The sequence below is a fragment of the Schistocerca americana genome, chromosome 6, assembly GCF_021461395.2.
Source record: "Schistocerca americana isolate TAMUIC-IGC-003095 chromosome 6, iqSchAmer2.1, whole genome shotgun sequence".
In the NCBI taxonomy this organism is placed as follows: domain Eukaryota; kingdom Metazoa; phylum Arthropoda; class Insecta; order Orthoptera; family Acrididae; genus Schistocerca; species Schistocerca americana.
In genome coordinates, this window is record NC_060124.1 from 134193447 (window position 1) to 134218327 (window position 24881).

A 24881-nucleotide genomic window follows, 5' to 3' on the forward strand; every position below is an offset into this window, starting at 1 on the left:
AGGCATATTGTATGCACATACAATGCAAAAGTCAATACAAATACCGGTTTGTCTCTATATGAGGTAGAGTATGGGCGAAAAATGCCGTCACCATTTGATTTAGTGAAGCTACAGAAATGAGGGACTGGTGAATCTGTAGGTCAGTTCACGAGAACAATTCAAGATGTTTGGAAATGCGAACAAAAGGCGAATATGAAAGCTTTGGAAAGGCAGGAAGACGCAGTAAAGCGGAAAGGAAGTTTACTACAGTATAAAGTGGGGCAATGGGTAATGCTGTCCAGCCCCTATATGCAAAAAGGAAAAATGAAGAAGTTTCTCATGAGGTATCAAGGGCAATACCAAGTTGTTGAAACCACATCTCCCGTTAATGTTAAGCTTCAGTTGCCTACTAGAACAACGATAGTCCACAATGGGAGGTTACGGCCATTTAAGGGTTGTCTGGATGTGATTCCAGGTGTGTCACGAAAAGGAAAGAGGAAGAAAAAGAGAGTGAAGAGAGGTGCTAAGCACGAAGAAAATGAGGAAGATAGAGTACAGCATGAAGTACCATATGCTTTGCAATCTAGAAAGTAGTAGAGTATTCATAGTTTTTTTTTTGTTTTTTGTTTTTTTTTTTTTTTTTGTTTTCATGTCATGTATCATTGGGTTGGAATAGAGTAATTGGGCATTGTATTTTATATGTGTTTTCGAGTATTGTGAGCCTGCTGGGGCAGCAGTCCTTTTGAAGCGGGAGCTAAGGATGATGGTGATCCCTGTCCTCAAGTCACTGTAAAGGGAAGTGTAGCATCTGACATATGTGGAGTGTTGTGGAGGAGAAATCAAATGCAGTTCTGGAGAAATAAATGCGTCAGAATAAATTTTGCGGCAAAGCCATAATAAATATATGTTGAACGATGTTAGAGTCGTACGATTTCTTGTTTAAATTTTTAGTTATTGACAGTGCTGGGTCACGAAAGTCATGTTTGTTGCACCAGTTCGTATAATGTAAATTTAAGGATGAATGTAGTCACACAATCGGTGTTGAGTTTCGATCAAGAATAGTGAATGTTGGAGGAAAATCCGTGAAGCTACAAATATGGGACACATGAACTGTGCAGTTATTTTTAGCCAGGGGAAAAGGAATAGACTGACCAAGGGACATTGTGGAGCCAAAATTGAGCTTGCAATGGGTTGGGATGCATTGGATCTTCTCCACCTACAAGAATTTGTTAGTAGTAGCAGGTTGTTTTGAGTGGAGAGTGTTTGCAGAAGCGAAACATATAGAGCTTGAGGGCTCGAGGGGAGCAGAATTTTAATCAATGGAACTAAGTGTAACATAAGAGGACCAACCTTCCATCTGCCAGCGCCAATTTCAGGAGTCACCCAATTGAATGTTACACAGCCACAGCTGTACTGACCAGAAGCCACTTTAGAGTTTTTGCCAAGGTAGAATCTGACCTTGTTAAATCAAACTCTGGAGCCAGGTCTGTTGAGATCCGTAAACCAGTTCATTATAGAGCAAGAGGGGCGCATATCAGCCGAACGGCTTGTTCAACATGTCACTCAGTATAGGGAGAGGCAACGGCAAATAATGATTAATTTGAGCACTTCCGTGCCAAGTGTCATCACAGCCTTAACTTTGTTATGTGCTGTTTTCTTTCTGATCAGGCAGAGAGCTAATTCCAAGAGGGAACCAAGGGTAGTCCAAGTCCCAGTGGATTGGATTCCGAGGGTGTGAGATGAGTAGGTAAGAGATTCATCGAGCAGGGGTCATCCAGTAAGGAATTTTTACGTTTTGTTTCATGCCATGGTTTTAAGAGGGCACTAGACCACATTTAAGTTTTCTAGTAGTAAGGAAATATGCCATAAATGCTGACCCAAACAAGTTAAGAGGTGGTTAAGGGTCGACCCGGGGACTGGGTCTTTCCGAAGAGGGGAATAATGTAGCGGCACCACCGTTTAGATAGGGAAAGTAAGTTTTGTGCTATATTTGGAGCACGAGATACAGCCAGGTGCGGGCCGGATTGCAGTAAGTTACACAAACCAGCAGTTGCGAAGGCAAATAGAGGCCACAGGGGCATACAACTGCCGGAGAGGGCACACACAGCAGTTTTCATGGTGCAAGTCACAGGCAGAAGAAGGCCACTGGCCAACCTAAGTGTTATGTGTACGTGATGCGAAGCGGTGCGTTAGCAAAACAGAGGTGTGCAGCTGAGTATAAATAGGTGTTGTTTTCTAATGAGAGTCATTCAAGTGTGGCAGCTCTCCTGGATGGCGAGGTGTGTGTGTCACACCACCAGGTTACATGCAGCAACAGATGGGGCGACAGTGTCCCAGTGCACGGTGGGTCGTCGGTTCGATCCTCTGAGGCTGACGCAGGGTCTGCAGTCAGCCAGTGGCGGGCCACTCTTTGGCTCACTACCGCAGGCAGTCGTCTCGGCCCCCAACACATGCCAGAGACTTCCGAGGTGAGGGCCACAGATTCAGGCACTGGAAAGCGAGTGGTCATTGCCGCCGCATTCCCAGCTATGCCAGTGAGGAAGAAGCCTCAGTGGGGCTGGCCTACGGCTCCCGGCGGAGCAGTTTGGAGTCAATGGAGACAGTGGCCGCTGAGTCAGCTGCTGGCACAGCCATCCTGATGTAATCAGAACTCTGCAGCTGGCGTACAAGGCCGGCATGACACAGCATTGCGTTGCACAGGCCACTGGGGTGCTTCCTCAGCATTGCGGGACCCTGTGACACATACCGAGGTGAACGGAGCACAGTAGTGGAAGCAAATAAATCATTTGGAAAGTTCTCACTGAGTTTTAATACGGCAACTCCTGGCACCCACCCATTGCATTTGGTGTCTTCCCACTACATTTGGTCATCTTGGTACATTGGTGGTAGAAGTTGCCGCAACAATATGTATTACAGGTGGTGACTGTTCCTGACTACAAAGATTTGTTAAGTGTCCATAGCCAAGGTGTGTGATGGATCACAGTTGAAATGCAAAGGTAGCAATAACAACTGTTTGTTCATTAAGTAAGAAAAATAACTCAATACACAGTTTCTTTTTTTTGGTTTTGGCCTTGCTGTGCTGGTACTGCGAACGGCTGAAAGCAAGGGGAAACTACAGCCGTAATTTTTCCTGAGGACATGCAGCTTTACTGTACGATTAAATGATGATGGCGTCCTCTTGGGTAAAATATTCCGGAGGTAAGATAGTCCCCCATTTGGATCTCCGGGCGGGGACTACTCAAGAGGACGTCGTTATCAGGAGAAAGAAAACTGGCGTTCTACGGATCGGAGCGTGGAATGTCAGATCCCTTAATCGGGCAGGTAGGTTAGATAATTTAAAAATGGAAATGGATAGGTTAAAGTTAGATATAGTGGGAATTAGTGAAGTTCGGTGGCAGGAGGAACAAGACCTTTGGTCAGGTGATTACAGGGTTATAAATACAAAATCAAATAGGGGTAATGCAGGAGTAGGTTTAATAATGAATAAAAAAATAGGAGTGCAGGTTAGCTACTACAAGCAGCATAGTGAACGCATTATTGTGGCCAAGATAGACACAAAGCCCATGCCTACTACAGTAGTACAAGTTTATATGCCAACTAGCTCTGCAGATGATGAAGAAATAGATGAAATGTATGACGAGATAAAAGAAATTATTCAGGTAGTGAAGGGAGACGAAAATTTAATAGTCATGGGTGACTGGAATTCGTCAGTAGGAAAAGGGAGAGAAGGAAACATAGTAGGTGAATATGGATTGGGGGGAAGAAATGAAAGAGGAAGCCGCCTTGTAGAATTTTGCACAGAGCATAACTTAATCATAGCTAACACTTGGTTCAAGAATCATGAAAGAAGGTTGTATATGTGTAAGAACCCTGGAGATACTAAAAGGTATCGGATAGATTATATAATGGTAAGACAGAGATTTAGGAACCAGGTTTTAAATTGTAAGACATTTCCAGGGGCAGATGTGGACTCTGACCACAATCTGTTGATTATGAACTGTAGGTTAAAACTGAAGAAACTGCAAAAAGGTGGGAATTTAAGGAGATGGGACCTTGATAAACTGACTAAACCAGAGGTTGTAGAGAGTTTCAGGGAGAGCATAAGGGAACAATTGACAGGAATGGGGGAAAGATATACAGTAGAAGAAGAATGGGTAGCTCTGAGGGATGAAGTAGTGAAGGCAGCAGACGATCAAGTAGGTAAAAAGACGAGGACTAGTAGAAATCCTTGTGTAACAGAAGAAATATTGAATTTAATTGATGAAAGGAGAAAATATAAAAATGCAGTAAATGAAATAGGCAAAAAGGAATACAAACGTCTCAAAAATGAGATCGACAGGAAGTGCAAAACTGCTAAGCAGGGATGACTAGAGGACAAATGTAAGGATGTAGAGGCTTATCTCACGAGGGCAAAGATAGATACTACCTACAGGAAAATTAAAGAGACCTTTGGAGAAAAGAGAACCACTTGTATGAATATCAAGAGCTCAGATGGAAACCCAGTTCTAAGCAAAGAAGGGAAAGCAGAAAGGTGGAAGGAGTAAATAGAGGGTCTATACAAGGGCAATGTACTTGAGGACAATATTATGGAAAAGGAAGACGATGTAGATGAAGATGAAATGGGAGATACGACACTGCGTGAAGAGTTTGACAGAGCACTGAAAGACCTGAGTCGAAACAAGGCCCCGGGAGTAGACAACATTCCATTAGAACTACTGACGGCCTTGGGAGAGCCAGTCATGACAAAACTCTACCATCTGGTGAGCAAGATGTATGAGACAGGCGAAATACCCTCAGACTTCAAGAAGAATATAATAATTCCAATCCCAAAGAAAGCAGGTGTTGACAAATGTGAAAATTACCTAACTGTCAGTTTAATAAGTCACAGCTGCAAAATACTAACACGAATTCTGTACAGACGAATGTAAAAACTGGTAGAAGCCGACCTCGGCAAAGATCAGTTTGGATTCCGTAGAAATGTTGGAACACATGAGGCAATACTGACCTTATGCCTTATCTTAGAAGAAAGATTAAGGAAAGGAAAACCTACGTTTCTAGCATTTGTAGACTTAGAGAAAGCTTTTGACAATGTTAACTGGAATACTCTCTTTCAAATTCTGAAGGTGGCAGGGGTAAAATACAGGGAGCGAAAGGCTATTTACAATTTGTACAGAAACCAGATGGCAGTTATAAGAGTCGAGGGGCATGAAAGGGAAGCAGTGGTTGGGAAAGGAGTGAGACAGGGTTGTAGCCTCTCCCCGATGTTATTCAATCTGTATATTGAGCAAGCAGTAAAGGAAACAAAAGAAAAATTCGGAGTAGGTATTAAAATTCATGGAGAAGAAGTAAAAACTTTGAGGTTTGCCGATGACGTTGTAATTCTGTCAGAGACAGCAAAGGACTTGGAAGAGCAGTTGAACGGAATGGATAGTGTCTTGAAAGGAGGATATAAGATGAACATTAACAAAAGCAAAATGAGGATAATGGAATGTAGTCAAATTAAATCGGGTGATCCTGAGGGAATTAGATTAGGAAATGAGACACTTAAAGTAGTAAAGGAGTTTTGCTATTTAGGGAGTAAAATAACTGATGATGGTCGAAGTAGAGAGGATATAAAATGTAGACTGGCAATGGCAAGGAAAGTGTTTCTGAAGAAGAGAAATTTGTTAACATCGAGTATAGATTTAAGTGTCACGAAGTCCTTTCTGAAAGTCTTTGTATGGAGTGTGGCCATGTATGGAAGTGAAACATGGACGATAACTAGTTTGGACAAGAAGAGAATAGAAGCTTTCGAAATGTGGTGCTACAGAAGAATGCTGAAGATAAGGTGGGTAGATCACGTAACTAATGAGGAGGTATTGAATAGAATTGGGGAGAAGAGAAGTTTGTGGCACAACTTGTCTAGAAGAAGGGATCGGTTGGTAGGACATGTTTTGAGGCATCAAGGGATCACAAATTTAGCATTGGAGGGCAGCGTGGAGGGTAAAAATCGTAGAGGGAGACCAAGAGATGAATAAACTAAGCAGATTTAGAAGGATGTAGGTTGCAGTAAGTACTGGGAGATGAAGCAGCTTGCACAGGATAGAGTAGCATGGAGAGCTGCATCAAACCAGTCTCAGGACTGAAGACCACAACAGTAACAACAACAACAACAACACAGTTTCTGGAAATGAATGTCCTCACAACTTAATTGCAAACAGAAAAGTCAATCCATAATGTTTTTAGGGACATGCTAACATGACAAGGTCCATGAAAGCTGTAGTAGGTAGTGGAGCAGTAGAGTACAGAGGATGATTGACAATAGGATCCAGTGAGTATACTGTAATTATTCAGTATAGGCAATGATGCATCAGTGCGACTCACCTCAGAAAGTTAGACTTATGTTACAAAAATCATTACAGTTGATTCTTGAGTCAATTTTGGAATCCACATATCTCATTAAAGATATGCAAACTTTCTTGTATTTTCTTACCAAGCTCTTGTGCAAGCTCTTGTGCAATGATTTTACTTTCATGCATGAGGAAAATTCTTCAGGCGTCTTTTTATAGCCACAATGCTGTGCAATCTTGACTGTGTTGCCCAGCATTTGAAATAAAATGAACTTTTCTTCTCAGCTTTGTTTAATGAAAAGGACTGCTACTACTTTCTTTCATGTGCAAATGTACTCTTGCTGTAAGTACAGCTGAAATACATTACAGTTGATGTCTCTGTCATTTCCGTGATACAACAATTTTTATTTATCATTCAGAAATGACTTTCAGTGTAGCAATTTGACTATTGCTCATAGAAATAGCTCAAATACTGTATTTTAGAATTCACAAGACTTCATGTAATAACACACCTTTAATGTGTAAGTGTCTACAATTTTATATGTTGTCTCCCAATAATTATTCTTAGACATGAAATGTTTATGCTCAAGGCATAGCAAATTCTGTATTCTATAAAAGAAAAGGTTAAAATATTCTTATTTGTTTTTGTTTCTTATTTGGGATCTCTTAGCATTTGTCAGGATGAATTTTGTAATTTTAAACATCAGCCTACAGCAGGCATTGTACACTTACTTGATACATTGTTTGAGGCAAAGGTGTGGCTTTGAAGACAACGGTGTGTAATCTCCCCCTCACACTATTTGTTGTTGTCAGTGTCTTTTTGTTTAACTTTTTTAATTTAATAAGTTTCAAGAGGAGTAAGATTAACAATTAACTTTTTACTTATCTTCTTTTCTCATAGTTGGCTCCAGTTCTTCATGTCTAGGAGCTGATTCTTGAAGGTGAAAGTTTTGAAATTTATGTTCTCATTGTTCCAATTGACAAAATTAACTTTGAAAAATGCCTGCACTGTATTTTTTAATTTCACAAATATTTTATTCTCTCACATTTTTCTATATCACACTGTCTTTAGAATTTTCACATTAACAAAGCCAAATTTACATTGTTCTTCCCAAATATAAAAAACACATCCGATCACATCAGAGGCATGGCCAGTACTATTTCACTTTGTGGTAACAATATTCCAAAGGCTTTACAAATTTTCTTGACAAATGAATTTCTATTAATGTATATTATTATTTTATAAGTGAATCTGGAAATAAACATAGCAAATAGTATCAGATTGCATAAGTAAAAACAGAAGTTTTAAGTGTGCCAAATATTTTGTAATTTTAAATGTTTCTAAAAGAGAATAATTTAACTATGCATTCAGAGCTAGTGCATATTGATTGTAACAATGAAAATAAAGTAATTTCTTTTTACAGATTTTAGCTTGAACTATAACACATTGTGTACAAAATCACGTGAAATATTAACCTGTTCAAAATTCAAAAATCAGTTCTGATATTGACTACTTCTGTTGAGGAAAAGTAATGCTAGAGGGTCCCTTTGCAAGTGCCACAAGGACACTGAGCAAGGGAACAATGAGAATATTTCTTGACCAATGATAGTCATTTTTGCAATGATGGTGCTTGCTCAGTGTCAGGTGCTGGCACATGATGGGAGTGTATCTCAGCCCAATGGTGGCTGCTGGGGAAGCAGTGAGGTGGTCCAGGAAGTTGTGGCACCTGGAGTGGCTGACAAAAGTTCAATGAAGTGTCGCACCAGAGATCTACTGAGAGAAGTCTAGTGTATTGTCACATCTGGAAGCATCTGATGAAAGTTTATCAAAGTGTTGATGGCAAGTGCTCGGGGCATGCAAAAATGACTCCTTTTGATGGGTTGCAGATTGCCACAGCATTGTCAGGTTGGCCTAAGCACCAACCAGCAGATGGATACAGGAGCGAAGTTTAGTGGGAATATGATTTCTATGTGGGAAATGGGTTCCAGTGACTGTAGCTCTGTTTACCACAATATGTGTGCCACATATTGGCAAAGCTGTTGCCATCTGTCACTATGGAGACTGTGTCAGACTAAGACGAAAATAGCTGCAATTTGTATTGATATCTGCTTTTCACATATGATCACCTGGAGAGGCAAAAGCCCATAATACGTGTCTGTGTTGCTTAGAAGAGTGTTCCACACGGATACTATATCACTCCCCCCCTTTCTCCCTCTCCCCCCCCTCCCCAGGTGATCATACGTAAAAAGCAGATATCAATACAAATTGCAGCTATTTTCGTCTTAGTCTGACACAGTCTCCATAGTGACAGATGGCAACAGCTTTGTCAATATGTGGCAGCCAGCACAAAGGTAAAGTGGTTGCTGCCAGGAGGAGGCACTGTGGAGACTGAGAGATGTTGCCAGGCATCAGCAGCTGATGCGAGTGACACTTAATCAACTTTGGCTGCCCAAGAAGTGATGAGGCTGACACACCAGTGAGGTACCTGATTGCAGCTGGCAGGAAAGCAACCATGACTGGGACCCGGGAAACAACAGATGGGCAGGGTCAATGTGATGGAAGGCAATCCAGCCCTTAGGAGGTGATGACAGGGCAGGGTCTGGCATTCCCAAAGGTGGTAAAATCTCTAGCACACACAACCCAGGGCATGGAGACAGCATGGAACAATTTGTGGCCACTGCAGCCAGCAAAGGGACCAGTACTGTCACCTCCAAATGGAGAGCATGGGTCTCCAGAGCAAGCGTGCACAACAGGCACAGGAGTTACAGAAGGCAAGGTGAGGAAAGATCAATTCAACATGTGTAGTGAGACCAGTTGCAGGGCCAGCTTTGGCGGTGGGACCAGCACACAGTTGGCTGCAGTGACAGCAGGCAGGATAGTGGCAGAGCCAGTGTCAGCATTGACAGGGCCGGCCATGAGAGGGTTGGCATCGACAGAACCGAAGATGAGAGAGCTGGCAATGGTATCAACAGAGCTGACAATGAGAGGGCCAGTGTGACCAAGCTGACAAGAGGGCCAGAACTGTTGTCGAAAGGGTTGTCGACGATGGCCTGTATTGACTGAAGCGATGATGAGAGACTTGCTGATGAGAGGACTGGCGCCAGCATCAGCATCAAAAAGGCCAGCTGCCAAAGGGCTGGCATCGACCAGACCGAAGGCTGGTGGGCTATGAAAGGGTGTATATAAACATCAACAGGGCTGTCATCAGTCAGGCCAACAAAGAAGGAGCCACTGATAGGGCCTTCACTGGCATCAACAGGGCTGACCACAACAGGGCTAGCATCAACCATGTCTAAAATGGGAGGGTGACAGGAGGGTATTGCCAAAGCCATCTGGGACAGAGCAGATGTTGACCAGGCCAGTTATGAGTGGGACAGTGCCAGCTGTGATGGGATTGGCGTTGATGGGTCTGATGATGAGCAGGCCACTGATGAGACAGCCAGCAATAAGAGGGCCAGTGGCAGGCTCGTGAATGGCAAGTTGCATATCCAAAGTCCTTACTGCACAATATTTTGCTTACTCAGCTGCCACTTCTGCTCCTGCTGTCGTTTTTGCACACACATCTGTTCCAGACATTACTGCCAAAATTCCAGAAACAGTTGAGCCATCATGACAAACTATCTCTCTCAGAAGAGTCAGCTCCATATCAATTCACTGTCTGTGCTCGAAGGGTGTGATAGATGACAATTGAAATGCACAGGTAGCAATTACAACTGCTCATTTATTAATTATGAATTTTAACTCAATACACAGTTTCTGTGGATGAATATCCACACTACTTAATTTCAAACAGAAAAGTCAAACCTTGACATTGGCTGGAATGTGCTCTTAATGACAAGCTCAATGAAAGTCATAGTAGGTGGTGTAGCAGTAGAGTGCCAAGGATGGTTGGTGACAGGATCCAGTGACGTGAGGGTGTGGCCTCAAAGATAACAGTGCCCCAGATGTCAGGCATTAGTGACCATTGGGAGTGTGCTCAACCAACAGCAACTAAGCGATTGCTGGTGGGATGACGACACTTCCTGGATATCGTGAATTGTCAGCTGACAGGAATGTGGCTTGAAGAGTGGCAGCTGTCTGTGGGATGACAGTGTCTCTGGAATGTCAGGTGTTGGTGGACAATGTGAATTGTGGGTCGGGTGGCAGCAGCTGCCTGTGGGATGACATGAGGTGGTCTGACGAGATGTGGCACCTGGTGCGGCTGACAGAAGTCTGGCAAAGCATCACACCAGGGAATGGCTGACAGACATCCAGCAGAGTTTTGCACCTGGAATTGGCTGATTGAAGTCTAGCAAAGTTCTGACAACAGGTGCTCATGGCAATGGCAAAGATGACTGCAAAGATGATGCTATTCATGGCACTACAGGTTGGCCGGCATAGAACCCAGACCATGCACTGCCACATTGTAGTGAGATGGCTGACTAAATACACACTAGTGGATGGATAATAGCATGGTCTTTAGTGGACATGTGTTTTCCATGTAGGAAAGTGGTGTCCACGAGTGCAGTGCTGTTTACAGAAACATGCATGCCAAATACATCAGCGAGGTTGGCACTACCCAAAGCCATGGAGGCTGTGTGAGGCTAAGACTTAAACAGCCCAGTGGGTTGTATTGATGTCTGCTGCTTATTTGTAATCTCCCAAAGAATCAGCAGTCTACAATACATGTCTGTGTTGCATAGAAATGTATCCCAGGTGGCTACAATAATCTGGATATATGGTTGATCATCTGTAAACAGTATTGATACAGTCGAGGAAGTCATATTGCAACCAATTCATCTATCTTAGATCTTTAAAAAAATACAGTTATATAGATTGCTAATAATGGATTACCCTTGTGAAATGAAATTTATAGTTGTGACATTTGTACACATTACAAATCAAACATCAACATACATAAAACTTGATGATAGTTTCCATGTAAAGGTGCTGCTCATGCTTATACCAACTTTTTTGTGTTACAGATTAACTGGGGAAGACTAATATTCCAACATTTCATGATTGTTTTCATCATTTAATGTTTCACTTCCAGAAAATATCAGTGTGGGGGAAGCTATATTTTAATTATAGGATCCTTCATTACTAAGAAAGTCAGCAGAGTCACAAGTTGAAAGGATTACAGTATTCTGTTTGTTTAGTAGCCTTCAGTCTTCTCACTCATTTCCCTGTCATCTATTTCCTTCTATTGCATACTAGTCCCTTCTCCTCTTAATATTCCTTGCACCCAGCATTTTGATAACCTGTGTTAACTGCTCCATTATCCTTATCTAGCCATGTGATTTTTGCTCTGCAGGCTGAAATCAAATTCCATTGACAAAATTTTGGAACTTGCTCAAGGATGTTTTCTAAGTATTTTGGTAGAAGGGTTCTGATGATTTATTCCAGAGTAATTGCATTTCATTTGATTTTTTACCCTAATTTATCTATGCACCTGTATTGCACTGAAAACATCTGCACAGTATTGTGTGTTCCAACAATATGTGCTATGTTTGGAATGGGAACAAACTTGTTCCATTCACTCACAGTATTTGCTGTTGACAACAGTAAAGCCCACTAATCTTCAGCAACAAGCTTGAATTCAAATTTCTCAGTTCTGTCTTGTTTTTTGGCAGTGTTGGTTGTTTGTTAACAGTGATACAATGCAGTATGAATAAGTTTGCTGATGAAGAGATAACCTTGTGTATGTGTTCCCTGAATGCAATAGAAGAGCAGCAGAATGTCTCTGTGCTGAGTTGTTTTGTAATGGCAGCATCATCACAGTACCTTTGCATTTGAGGATTGTTGTCTTACTCTGTATGAGGTGTTGGTTGTATGTAGTTGTATGTATCAGTAGTTGATATTACGAGCTTCCTTACTGTTGTGAAGGTATTTTCACTGAAAAAGGCAATTGGGGTAGCAAACTAAATAAATCATAGCTACATTGTTGTTTTTTAGTGAGCTGCCAGAAACCATGGTCCTCTGCACCAAAATACTTAGAATTATATGCCTGAAGAAACCCAAAAATTTTAATGTACAGATTGTGTCAAGATATTGATTATAATGTAACATGTGTCAACGTTGGCTTGCAAATTTTAGTCAAAATCAAAGGTGATCTGTGACTGATGTTGTTTAGTACAAGGAGAATTGGTGTAAACAGCTGTAGTCTTCACAACAGTGCTATATTTTCTGTGCTTGACCAATATCTACACTGGAAAAATGGTAAACAGGAAAGGAAACAACAAAATACACTCCTGGAAATTGAAATAAGAACACCGTGAATTCATTGTCCCAGGAAGGGGAAACTTTATTGACACATTCCTGGGGTCAGATACATCACATGATCACACTGACAGAACCACAGGCACATAGACACAGGCAACAGAGCATGCACAATGTCGGCACTAGTACAGTGTATATCCACCTTTCGCAGCAATGCAGGCTGCTATTCTCCCATGGAGACGATCGTAGAGATGCTGGATGTAGTCCTGTGGAACGGCTTGCCATGCCATTTCCACCTGGCACCTCAGTTGGACCAGCGTTCGTGCAGGACGTGCAGACCGCGTGAGACGACGCTTCATCCAGTCCCAAACATGCTCAATGGGGGACAGATCCGGAGATCTTGCTGGCCAGGGTAGTTGACTTACACCTTCTAGAGCACGTTGGGTGGCACGGGATACATGCGGACGTGCATTGTCCTGTTGGAACAGCAAGTTCCCTTGCCGGTCTAGGATTGGTAGAACGATGGTTTTGATGACGGTTTGGATGTACCGTGCACTATTCAGTGTCCCCTCGACGATCACCAGTGGTGTACGGCCAGTGTAGGAGATCGCTCCCCACACCATGATGCCGGGTGTTGGCCCTGTGTGCCTCGGTCGTATGCAGTCCTGATTGTGGCGCTCACCTGCACGGCGCCAAACACGCATACGACCATCATTGGCACCAAGGCAGAAGCGACTCTCATCGCTGAAGACGACACGTCTCCATTCGTCCCTCCATTCACGCCTGTCGCGACACCACTGGAAGCGGGCTGCACTATGTAGGGGCATGAGTGGAAGACGGCCTAACGGTGTGCGGGACCATAGCCCAGCTTCATGGAGACGGTTGCGAATGGTCCTCGCTGATACCCCAGGAGCAACAGTGTCTCTAATTTGCTGGGAAGTGGCGGTGCGGTCCCCTACGGCACTGCGTAGGATCCTACGGTCTTGGCGTGCATTCGTGCGTCACTGCGGTCCGGTCCCAGGTTGACGGGCACGTGCACCTTCCGCCGACCACTGGCGACAACATCGATGTACTGTGGAGACCTCACGCCCCACGTGTTGAGCAATTCGGCGGTACGTCCACCCGGCCCCCCGCATGCCCACTATACGCCCTCGCTCAAAGTCCGTCAACTGCACATACGGTTCACGTCCACGCTGTCGCGGCATGCTACCAGTGTTAAAGACTGCGATGGAGCTCCGTATGCCACGGCAAACTGGCTGACACTGACGGCGGCGGTGCACAAATGCTGCGCAGCTAGCGCCATTCGATGACCAACACCGCTGTTCCTGGTGTGTCCGCTGTGCCGTGCGTGTGATCATTGCTTGTACAGCCCTCTCGCAGTGTCCGGAGCAAGTATGGTGGGTCTGACACACCGGTGTCAATGTGTTCTTTTTTCCATTTCCAGGAGTGTATTCGGCAACAAGTGTGATGGCTGGCTCAAGGTGGAAAGTGAAGCCTCAGTTTCCAATATGAACAGGTCCAGTTCCAGGTAAGTGCTGCACTTCAGGACAAAGGTAATCTTGATCTGATTGCAGGCATCACATCAGATGCAGTAATAACAGCAGTATTACCCAACATTCATGAAACTGCTGAGAGCAATACTGCAAAAATTACTCCTCTAAAAATGTCTATGTCTGAGTACAAGAAACAGACACGAGATTTGGAATAAAAAGTATCTGCTTTGACAGACAAGTTAACACAGTATCAAAGATGAAATCATTTGTGGCCATTTTGTGAAGCAGAAAATGAGGCAGACGACACATAAATTAGGCACTGACATTAGCAAGGTTGATTTGACAGGATTGGGTGGGACAAAGAGTACCAGGTGCTATCAAACTTCAGTCAAAAATTGTCAAGTTCTTCTCACATTGATAAAGGGCAGATATTTTTAGACAGAAGAAAAAAGTAGCAAAGATAAGGGCTACAATAAGAGAAGATCTGACATGCGAACAGCTAAAGATTTTGAACAATGCCATATCCCATTGGGCTTTCAGAATGTGTGGACTCAGGATGGCAGAGTAATTATCAAGATCATGGCTGGATAGAAGATAGCTAAAACCATGACAGAAACAAATAACATTAAGTGAAATTATGAAGGCCACAATGTAAACTTAAAACCACTTGCCTTTGTTTTAACACCATCCTAGTACAACATCCCTTATTCTATGAAATACTATTTTGTATTTGTATTAACTCTGTAATTATATTTCTATTTTTGCCTTCACTTATTGTTTCCACACTTGTATTAACTCTGCAATTATCTTTGTATTTATGTCTTCTCCTATTTTTCCTGCAATTGTATTAACTCTGTAATTATCTTTGTGTTTGTGCCTTCAGCTATTATTCTCACTTAATTGCTCTTAATTGTAGCTATTTCTTAATTTTAGGCCACGTGGGATTAGCCAAGTGGTCTAAGGCGCTGCAGTCATGGACTGTGCAGCTGGTCCCGGCAGAGGTTCGAGTCCTCCCTCGGGCATGGGTGTGTGTGTTTGTCCTTAGGATAATTTAAGTTAAGTAGTGTGTAAGCTTAGGGACTGATGACCTTAGCAGTTAAGTCCCATACGATTTCACACACATTTGAACACACATTTTCTTAATTTTAGTTATTGCTAACACTATTTTTTCCTTTGCACACAAATTCTCTACCCGTTTGTAATAGTAGCACATTATAATTATTGCCCTTTTCATTGGTTACATTAGTCCTTCATCTTCTTTGTTTAAACTGCCAATAACAAAAATCAAAATCAGTGTTATTACTGTAACTTCTAATTTAATACTAACTTTCTATGCTACTTTAGTTATTAATCATATTTTTCTCTGCTGGGTGCATTGGTCTCGTAAATCATCCCTCTTTTTCTTTCCGTCCTGAACTGTGCAATACATTGATTAAATTTCATCCTTTAAGAGAGAGGGTAAATTGTTTCACAGTTGTCACTGTCTCAGTCATACCTCTTCAAAACAAGTACTCCATCTCTATTCCCCGTACCTCTGTAAACTCAGAAAATTTTAGCTTTGCCACCTTTTCTCCTTCAGCACCCATGAGCAAGAACCATCAGTGCACACAAAATCTTGGCCACCCCTGAGGTATACTCCACCCAGGAAATGCAGATCACTACCCCTCACAGCAAGCAGGTATGAACTGTAGAACATACCTGTCAAACAAAATCCTGCAGGCCACTCAGCAGAAGGTGTCAGAGTGCATTCTAACATTCAGTTCGTATCTGCACATTACACAGAGCTGAGCCTCCAATTCCACCAGCTAACTTTCACATAATCCTCTTTCCAAAATATGGCTAAAACCACATATATCCTCTAATAAAACATAAAAAACAATCAATTTTTGACAAAATAAATTAACTGGATAGATAAAAAATCAGCTCACCAAGTAGTGACAGTACACACACATAAAAGATGATGATATTGAAGCAAGCTTTCAGAGCCAGTGGCTCCTTCTTCAGGCAGAAGGGTTGAAGGGGAAGGAAAAGGGGTGAAGGAAAAGAACTAAAGAGGTCTAGGAAAAGGGGTAGATTTCGGGGAAGTTACCCAGAACTGCAGTTCAGGAGAGACTCACCAGACGGAATGAGAAGGAAAGACCAATTGTTGGGGATTACATCGGATGAGATTTTAAAACCTGAGAGCTTAATGGTGGAAGACAGGGTAATATGCATATGTCTTGGTCTCCCACCTTTTAGCTCTCAGGGTTTTCAAATCTCATCCGATGCAGTCCCCAACAGTCAGTTTTTCCTTCTCATCCCATCCAGTAAGTCTTCCCTGACCTGCAGTCCTGGGTAACTTTCCCAAAATCTACCCCTTTTCCTAGACCTCTCCAGTCCTCCTTCCCCTTCAACCGTTATGCCTGAAAAAGGAGCCACTGGCTCTGAAAGCTTGCCTAATTGTAACCTTCTTTTAGGTGTGTGTAATGTCACTGCTTGGCGAGTAGATTTTTTATCTATCCAATTAATTTATTTTGTCACACATATCCTCTGCATCTTTTCATTTCTCAGGATACACATTTCTTAGGACAGACCAAACACATGTGGTAGGAATGTCAGTGTGTCTATATGAACTGATGTCAGACCCAAAATCTTAAGTACATCAATCCCTAGCAAAGAAAGGCAGGCTGAATGTTCACAAAATAAGTGTACAGAGTCAAAACTGTTAAACTAGTGTCATATGCAAGGTACCAAAAATCAGCTCAATCATTTCTTTTCACTTATATTAACTTCAGTGTCAATACACAAGCACATCATCAAAATGAAAAACATGAACATAGACTTGTTGAGAGATGCTCCCTCCACTATAAGCCTAAGATGGTTGTTTATCTGCATGAAATTCTTCCATTATGACCTACACATCATAAAGTGCACATTCACACTCTTATTGACAAAATAAGCGATTTAGGTCTAACTTCAGCTCCATGCCGCTCAGCACATAATGTAATATTTCTGCCCCCACTCCACACTGCCCCAAAGGTCAAATCACATTACATAACTTGCAGGAACATTTAACTTATAGATTATGATACTCTAACTGCCGGTTGCTTAGAGATCACATATGGCCTCAAATAATCAGAGAGCCTACAATTGATGACAAAATCAAGGAACTTGCTAATAAACTTCCTGTTCTATACAACAAACAGGCCCCTGTAGGCACAACCTTTGTAAGAAAACCTCCTGCTCCATGGCTGGCAACTGAAGTCCGTCATATGACAAACAATAGGGTTGCTGCTCATAGATGTTTCGAGACAAATGGAAAATCTGGACATTATGAAAAATATAGGAAACCACAAAACACATAAAGTAATGTGTTCACAATTCCAAATCAGGCAAGCTTGTTTCTTTGTATGCAGCGATATGACACTTTTGCTCTTTGGAAGACTGTCCTTATCTTGGGTGTAGGAAAGACAATATGAAACACTGCTTTGTATGACTTATCTGATGAACTGAATGAATCTTATCTGCATCAGTCAACCTCCATGTGGCAAAAAACTGCCACCCACAAGAATCCCTGAACTACATACTAACCATGACAATTCTGCCTAATACACATAACAGTAAATACTAAATGAAAAGCAATAATGAGAATTTCTCCTGAAGCAATAGGCAACAATGGTATTAATAAAACTGTGATCAGTTGATCTCTATGCGGCAAAAAACTATTGCCCACAAGAATCCCCAGACTGCATAACTAACCATGACAGTACTATCTAAAACATGTAACAATAAATTAACATGGAAAGCAATAATGAAAAAGTCTTCTGAAGCAATCAGCAACAATGGTATCAGTATAATGATGATCAAGAATGTCACTGATAGCTTAGCACCTGTCTTAACCGATATATTTAAGTTTTCTCGCATGAATGGAATCTTTCCCACTCCAAGGAAAAGAAATGTAGTCCAACCTATCGTATACGACAAATGCCAGTGCGGCTTTCGTAAACACCATAGTACAAACACTGCACTAATTAAGGTAACTTGTAACTTGTGACTTGAAATATATTGTCAACAAGTGTGGTTACAATGTTGACACCACTAGACTGTAGTAAAGATTTTGGTACTGTCAACTGTCACATGCTGCCCAGAACAATGTGATAGCTAAATTTCTCAGATAGTTTGCTGAATTGCTTTGAAAGCTATTAGAAAAACAGACATCAGTGTGTTGTTTGTGGGTATGAAAAATCATATTGGAAACGTGTTCTCTCAGGAGCACCACAGAGGCCAGTCTAAGGCCCACTTTTATTTTCCATGTACATCAATGCTATTTTGTCGATTCTGTCCTCCTGTGCATATTATTTCTATGACGGTAATCTCCAGCTTTACCTAAGTGCCAGACTTGAAGATATAAATTCTGTGATCATCCAGGGGAACGATGACTTATCTTCATGGGTAACAGGAATGAAAAATTGGGGCTTAAACTAAATGCAAAAATGTCACAAGTAATGCTAGTATACTATCAGAAATTTATAAGTTCAGAATTCCTTGAACAGCTGTCTCCTATTCAGCTTGACAATATTCCAAAACCAAATCAGAAAAGAGCGAAGAACTTGGGTGTAACTTTGGATGAGCATCTCTACTGAGTGCAGAATACTGTCACCATGTGCTGGAGGACTTCAGCTTGCCTCTATGCCCTCAGAAAGTTTTGGAACATATTTCCGCAGGATGTGAAACAAACCTGTGCAAGCACTCATTGTACAAAACCTTTACTACTGTGATGTAATTCAGCATGGCACAAGTGTGAAAACACAAGACAGTTAGAATTAATCATGAATGTTTGTGTGTTTTACATCTGCAGAAAAATTACATGACTATCACACCCTATTCCTGCTTCACTGACTCTTTAACCCGAAAGCACCCCATTATGTCATATCAGAGACTAAACATCTTTCATGCCATCATAACTGAAACACAAAATCCCACTTCTCTAATATCCTGTACCCATTCAAAAAATAAAATCTTAGCAAACTCCTTCACTGTTACTGCTGTCTGCTGTGGAACAACCCACCCCACATTTTGTGCAACAGTCGTTTCCCTGCTGCTTTGAACAAGTTCAAGTACTTCTGTCTGTCACCATCAAAACATTTTTCCCAAAAATTAATGTATAAATCCAACTCCCCCTCTGTCAAGTAGCAAAGCCAATGCTCCTTTCTTCTATGTTATGCTCCTTTCTCTATGAGTTATGTCACCTTCTTTGCCCTTGCATTCATTAACTGTGTGTTATTGTGTTCCCCTTTCCCTCTATCCTCCACACCTTTCTCTCATCCCATTGCTGCTAGTGCTCATAATTAAAAACCCACATGACAGTAATTTCTAATTATTGCTGTATTTATCATGTACCAATATGAACTACATGCATGCGGTTTTTTATCTGTACTGTTGTAATTTTTAATTTCTAAAGGTAGTATAAATGCTCACCATATGTAAGTAAAATATATAGGATGCCTGGTTAGGTGTAACAGAGGGCCTGGTGACCCTAACCTTGCCAAGTTAGATAAAGTAAGTATGTTAATAAAAAACGAAATAAATAAACTACTACAGATCATGTAGTATTTGATGTATTTTCTCAACAGATGCAAGCATCCACACATACCAGGTAGTTATAATTAAACTGATGGTGTTACAAGTGCTGCAGTATGGGCTGTATGCATTTGCAGGATGCTAAACATCGTAGGCATGTTCATTAATCAGTGTGCTTGTGGAGCATGCTCAAAAAAGACTAGTTCCACTTTCTGCCACCAGGTGAAAATGTGACACTGTAAGCAGTCAGAATGTGAAATGGTTCCTGTTTTCACATCAGTATGCTGTTTGTCATTTGGTGACACATGTTAATTTCTTTTTTGAAATGACTGTTGGTGTAAAGATTTCTGTATGAAACACAGTGAGTATCGAGAAGAAAGACTATGCACTGCTGGTGAAGTGGTTTTATCAGAATGACAGCAATAGCAGCTCTGCATTGCAGGAACACCACTGACAGAAACAGCTGCAAACAGGCCTTGTCAATGAATGGGCCGAAGAATGTGATCAAGAGGTTTGAAGAAACAGGTGAAATTGGTGATGCAGCAGTTGATGAAGTTGCTGTATCTATAGCTGACCGCATGCACATATCTGGAAGATTGTGTCTATCAGGGATGTATCCAGACTTCTCCTGATACAAAGGATAGCATGCAATGACACAGCGCTCTGATTACACTGGTTATGCTTGAGAGACTATCAATGTGCTGTATTATGGATGCAGCATGTTGGTGAGTTGGAAGACCATATTGAAAACATGTTGTAACTTGTAACTATATCCTAATAAATGTACTAGAACAACTGTTATCATGTGTTTGATTGTTCTTCCTCTTTTTCTGTACCCAGACTGCATTCTGACTGCTTAGAGTGTCCTATTTTGACCTGGAAGCAGAAAGTAGAAATATTATTTTTTTATGTTAACTGAATCTTCCATTGGCCCTTGGTAGAACAATAGTATAATAAATGAAAAATGCTAATTTGCTTTTGTCCTACAGTATTAATTTATTGTATTAACCAGTTTTATACTTACAAGGCTATTATCAGACATTTACTGACTTATTGCCAAAGAGGTTACAAAATTTTTAAATGACATTGGAAAAGCAGTTACACATCTTGGTTGAAGTACAAATGCATAGTAAATGACATCCTCGACAGTGAGGTGTTAAAGTAATGTAAAAGGTAAAAAGCTGAACAATAAGTAAATATAAAGGGAATAAACAGGAAAAAACTTTAACACAAAACTGGAAATGCATACCTAATCATACGCCTTTCATTTGTTATTAATTTTTCAGCATACTCCATGAGGACACTGATTAATGAACAAACCTTATATGTTTCAGCATCCTGCAATATATGCAGTCCATACTGCAATGCTGAGAACACTGTTGATTTAAATATTACCATCTGATACATCTCAGATATTTATTGCTGTGGTGACAACGTATTAGAGATGTAAAGCACAGCCCAGCACCATGTGATGTTCTGCTGGTTTCTGACTGTGAGATTGGGTAGTGAACTAAAGTCTGACTGAGAGCCAAGACTTCCTATTATTTAATTGTACTCACCTTTTTATTACAGCACACCTCTTCCAATCAAACTTCGTTTCTCAAAGTGGTGCAGTTACCGCTGGAAGTTAGGAGTATAAATCCCACATCCAACTCTCAAAATAAATGTAAGGCTTCTCATTAATAGCATTTCATACATTGTACTCTTGTTTACAATAACTGTGTGTTGCGAAGTTGTTGCATTATGCAGGACATCACAAAAACATTGACAAGCACAAAGTCCAAAAACATTCTGTATTCATTAACGGATGCCAATTGAATGTATCTAGGCAACAAGTTTTCACTTGTCCCCATGACATCATAGGCACTGTCACAGCCACTCTTCATCTATGGTGTACTCCATATCTCTAACACAGAAACCAATGACACAGAATAAACTGCCCAGCTAGCAGCTACCAGAAAATGGTAGAATGCTTATTGTCATCCAGGCTTGCAGATATGTGGCATCCATCCATCTCATGATACATGTGTATAAACAAAACACACATCTAATATGTTATGAAAATAATTTTTTTACAGTGGCAATCATCATAATTTGGTTCAAAAAATACTTGTACAACACATTACTTTGTGAAAGTGATGTCACATTGCAATCATCATCACCACCAATACCATTGTTGTTGTTGTTGTGGTCTTCAGTCCTGAGACTGGTTTGAAGCAGCTCTCCATGCTACTCTATCCTGTGCAAGCTTCTTCATCTCCCAGTACCTACTGCAACCTACATCCTTCTGAATCTGCTTAGTGTATTGATCTCTTGGTCTCCCTCTACGATTTTTACCCTCCACGCTGCCCTCCAATGCTAAATTTGTGATCCCTTGATGCCTCAGAACATGTCCTACCAATAGATCCCTTCTTCTAGTCAAGTTGTGCCACAAACTTCTCTTCTCCCCAATCCTATTCAATACCTCCTCATTAGTTACGTGATCTACCCACCTTATCTTCAGCATTCTTCTGTAGCACCACATTTCGAAAGCTTCTATTCTCTTCTTGTCCAAACTGGTTATCGTCCATGTTTCACTTCCATACATGGCTACACTCTATACAAATACTTTCAGAAACGACTTGCTGACACTTAAATCTATACTCGATGTTAACAAATTTCTCTTCTTCAGAAACGATTTCCTTGCCATTGCCAGTCTACATTTTATATCCTCTTTACTTCGACCATCATCAGTTATTTTACTCCCTAAATAGCAAAACTCCTTTACTACTTTAAGTGTCTCATTTCCTAATCTAATACCCTCAGCATCACCCGATTTAATTTGACTACATTCCATTATCCTCGTTTTGCTTTTGTTGATGTTCATCTTATATCCTCCTTTCAAGATACTGTCCATTCCGTTCAACTGCTCTTCTAAGTCCTTTGCTGTCTCTGACAGAATTACAATGTCATCGGCGAACCTCAAAGTTTTTATTTCTTCTCCATGGATTTTAATACCTACTCCGAATTTTTCTTTTGTTTCCTTTACTGCTTGCTCAATATACAGATTGAATAACATCAGGGAGAGGCTACAACCCTGTCTCACTCCTTTCCCAACCACTGCTTCCCTTTCATGCCCCTCGACTCTTATAACTGCCATCTGGTTTCTGTACAAATTGTAAATAGCCTTTCGCTCCCTGTATTTGACCCCTGCCACCTTCAGAATTTGAAAGAGAGTATTCCAGTTAACGTTGTCAAAAGCTTTCTCTAAGTCTATAAATGCTAGAAACGTAGGTTTGCCTTTTCTTAATCTTTCTTCTAAGATAAGTCGTATGGTTAGTATTGCCTCACGTGTTCCAACATTTCTACGGAATCCAAACTGATCTTCCCCGAGGTCCGCTTCTACCAGTTTTTCCATTCGTCTGTAAAGAATTCGCGTTAGTATTTTGCAGCTGTGACTTATTAAACCGATAGTTCGGTGATTTTCGCATCTGTCAACACCTGCTTTCTTTGGGATTGGAATTATTATATTCTTCTTGAAGTCTGAGGGTATTTCGCCTGTCTCATACATCTTGCTCACCAGATGGCAGAGTTTTGTCATGACTGGCTCTCCCAAGGCCATCAGTAGTTCTAATGGAATGTTGTCTACTCCCGGGGCCTTGTTTTGACTCTAGTCTTTCAGTGTTCTGTCAAACTCTTCACGCAGTATCTTATCTCCCATTTCATCTTCATCTACATCCTCTTCCATTTCCATAATATTGTCCTCAAGTACATCGCCCTTGTATAAACCCTCTATATACTCCTTCCACCTTTCTGCCTTCCCTTCTTTGCTTAGAACTGGGTTGCCATCTGAGCTCTTGATATTCATACAAGTGGTTGTCTTTTCTCCAAAGGTCTCTTTAATTTTCCTGTAGGCAGTATCTATCTTACCCCTAGTGAGACAAGCCTCTACATCCTTACATTTGTTCTCTAGCCATCCCTGCTTAGCCATTTTGCACTTCCTGTCGATCTCATTTTTGAGACGTTTGTATTCCTTTTTGCCTGCTTCATTTACTGCATTTTTATATTTTCTCCTTTCATCAATTAAATTCAATATTTCTTCTGTTACCCAAGGATTTCTATTAGCCCTCGTCTTTTTACCTACTTGATCGTCTGCTGCCTTCACTACTTCATCCCTCAGAGCTACCCATTCTTCTTCTACTGTATTTCTTTCCCCCATTCCTGTCAATTGTTCCCTTATGCTCTCCCTGAAACTCTCTACAACCTCTGGTTCTTTCAGTTTATCCAGGTCCCATCTCCTTAAATTCCCATATTTTTGCAGTTTCTTCAGTTTCAATCTGCAGTTTATAACCAATAGATTGTGGTCAGAATCCACATTTGCCCCTGGAAATGTCTTACAATTTAAAACCTGGTTCCTAAATCTCTGTCTTACCATTATGTAATCTATCTGATACCTTAGAGAATATATATTTTGGCATGTAAATGTAAGAATCCTTAAATGCCTGAAGAGGCTTCTGCAAGATATTTGGTTACCAACTTTATATAACATTCTTTCCGCATGCTTCTTCAGAAGCTACTTCCATAGAATAATATTGAGTGAAAGTATGGGAGCTATCCCATGCACATTCAACACAATGAGAGATAGTTCTAAGTGTACAGCAGGCAGAATTCAAATTTTCTATTATACACTCCTGGAAATTGAAATAAGAACACCGTGAATTCATTGTCCCAGGAAGGGGAAACTTTATTGACACATTCCTGGGGTCAGATACATCACATGATCACACTGACAGAACCACAGGCACATAGACACAGGCAACAGAGCATGCACAATGTCGGCACTAGTACAGTGTATATCCACCTTTCGCAGCAATGCAGGTTGCTATTCTCCCATGGAGACGATCGTAGAGATGCTGGATGTAGTCCTGTGGAACGGCTTGCCATGCCATTTCCACCTGGCGCCTCAGTTGGACCAGCGTTCGTGCTGGACGTGCAGACCACGTGAGACGACGCTTCATCCAGTCCCAAACATGCTCAATGGGGGACAGATCCGGAGATCTTGCTGGCCAGGGTAGTTGACTTACACCTTCTAGAGCACATTGGGTGACACGGGATACATGGGACGTGCATTGTCCTGTTGGAACAGCAAGTTCCCTTGCCGGTCTAGGAATGGTAGAACGATGGGTTCGATGACGGTTTGGATGTACCGTGCACTATTCAGTGTCCCCTCGACGATCACCAGTGGTGTACGGCCAGTGTAGGAGATCGCTCCCCACACCATGATGCCGGGTGTTGGCCCTGTGTGCCTCGGTCGTATGCAGTCCTGATTGTGGCGCTCACCTG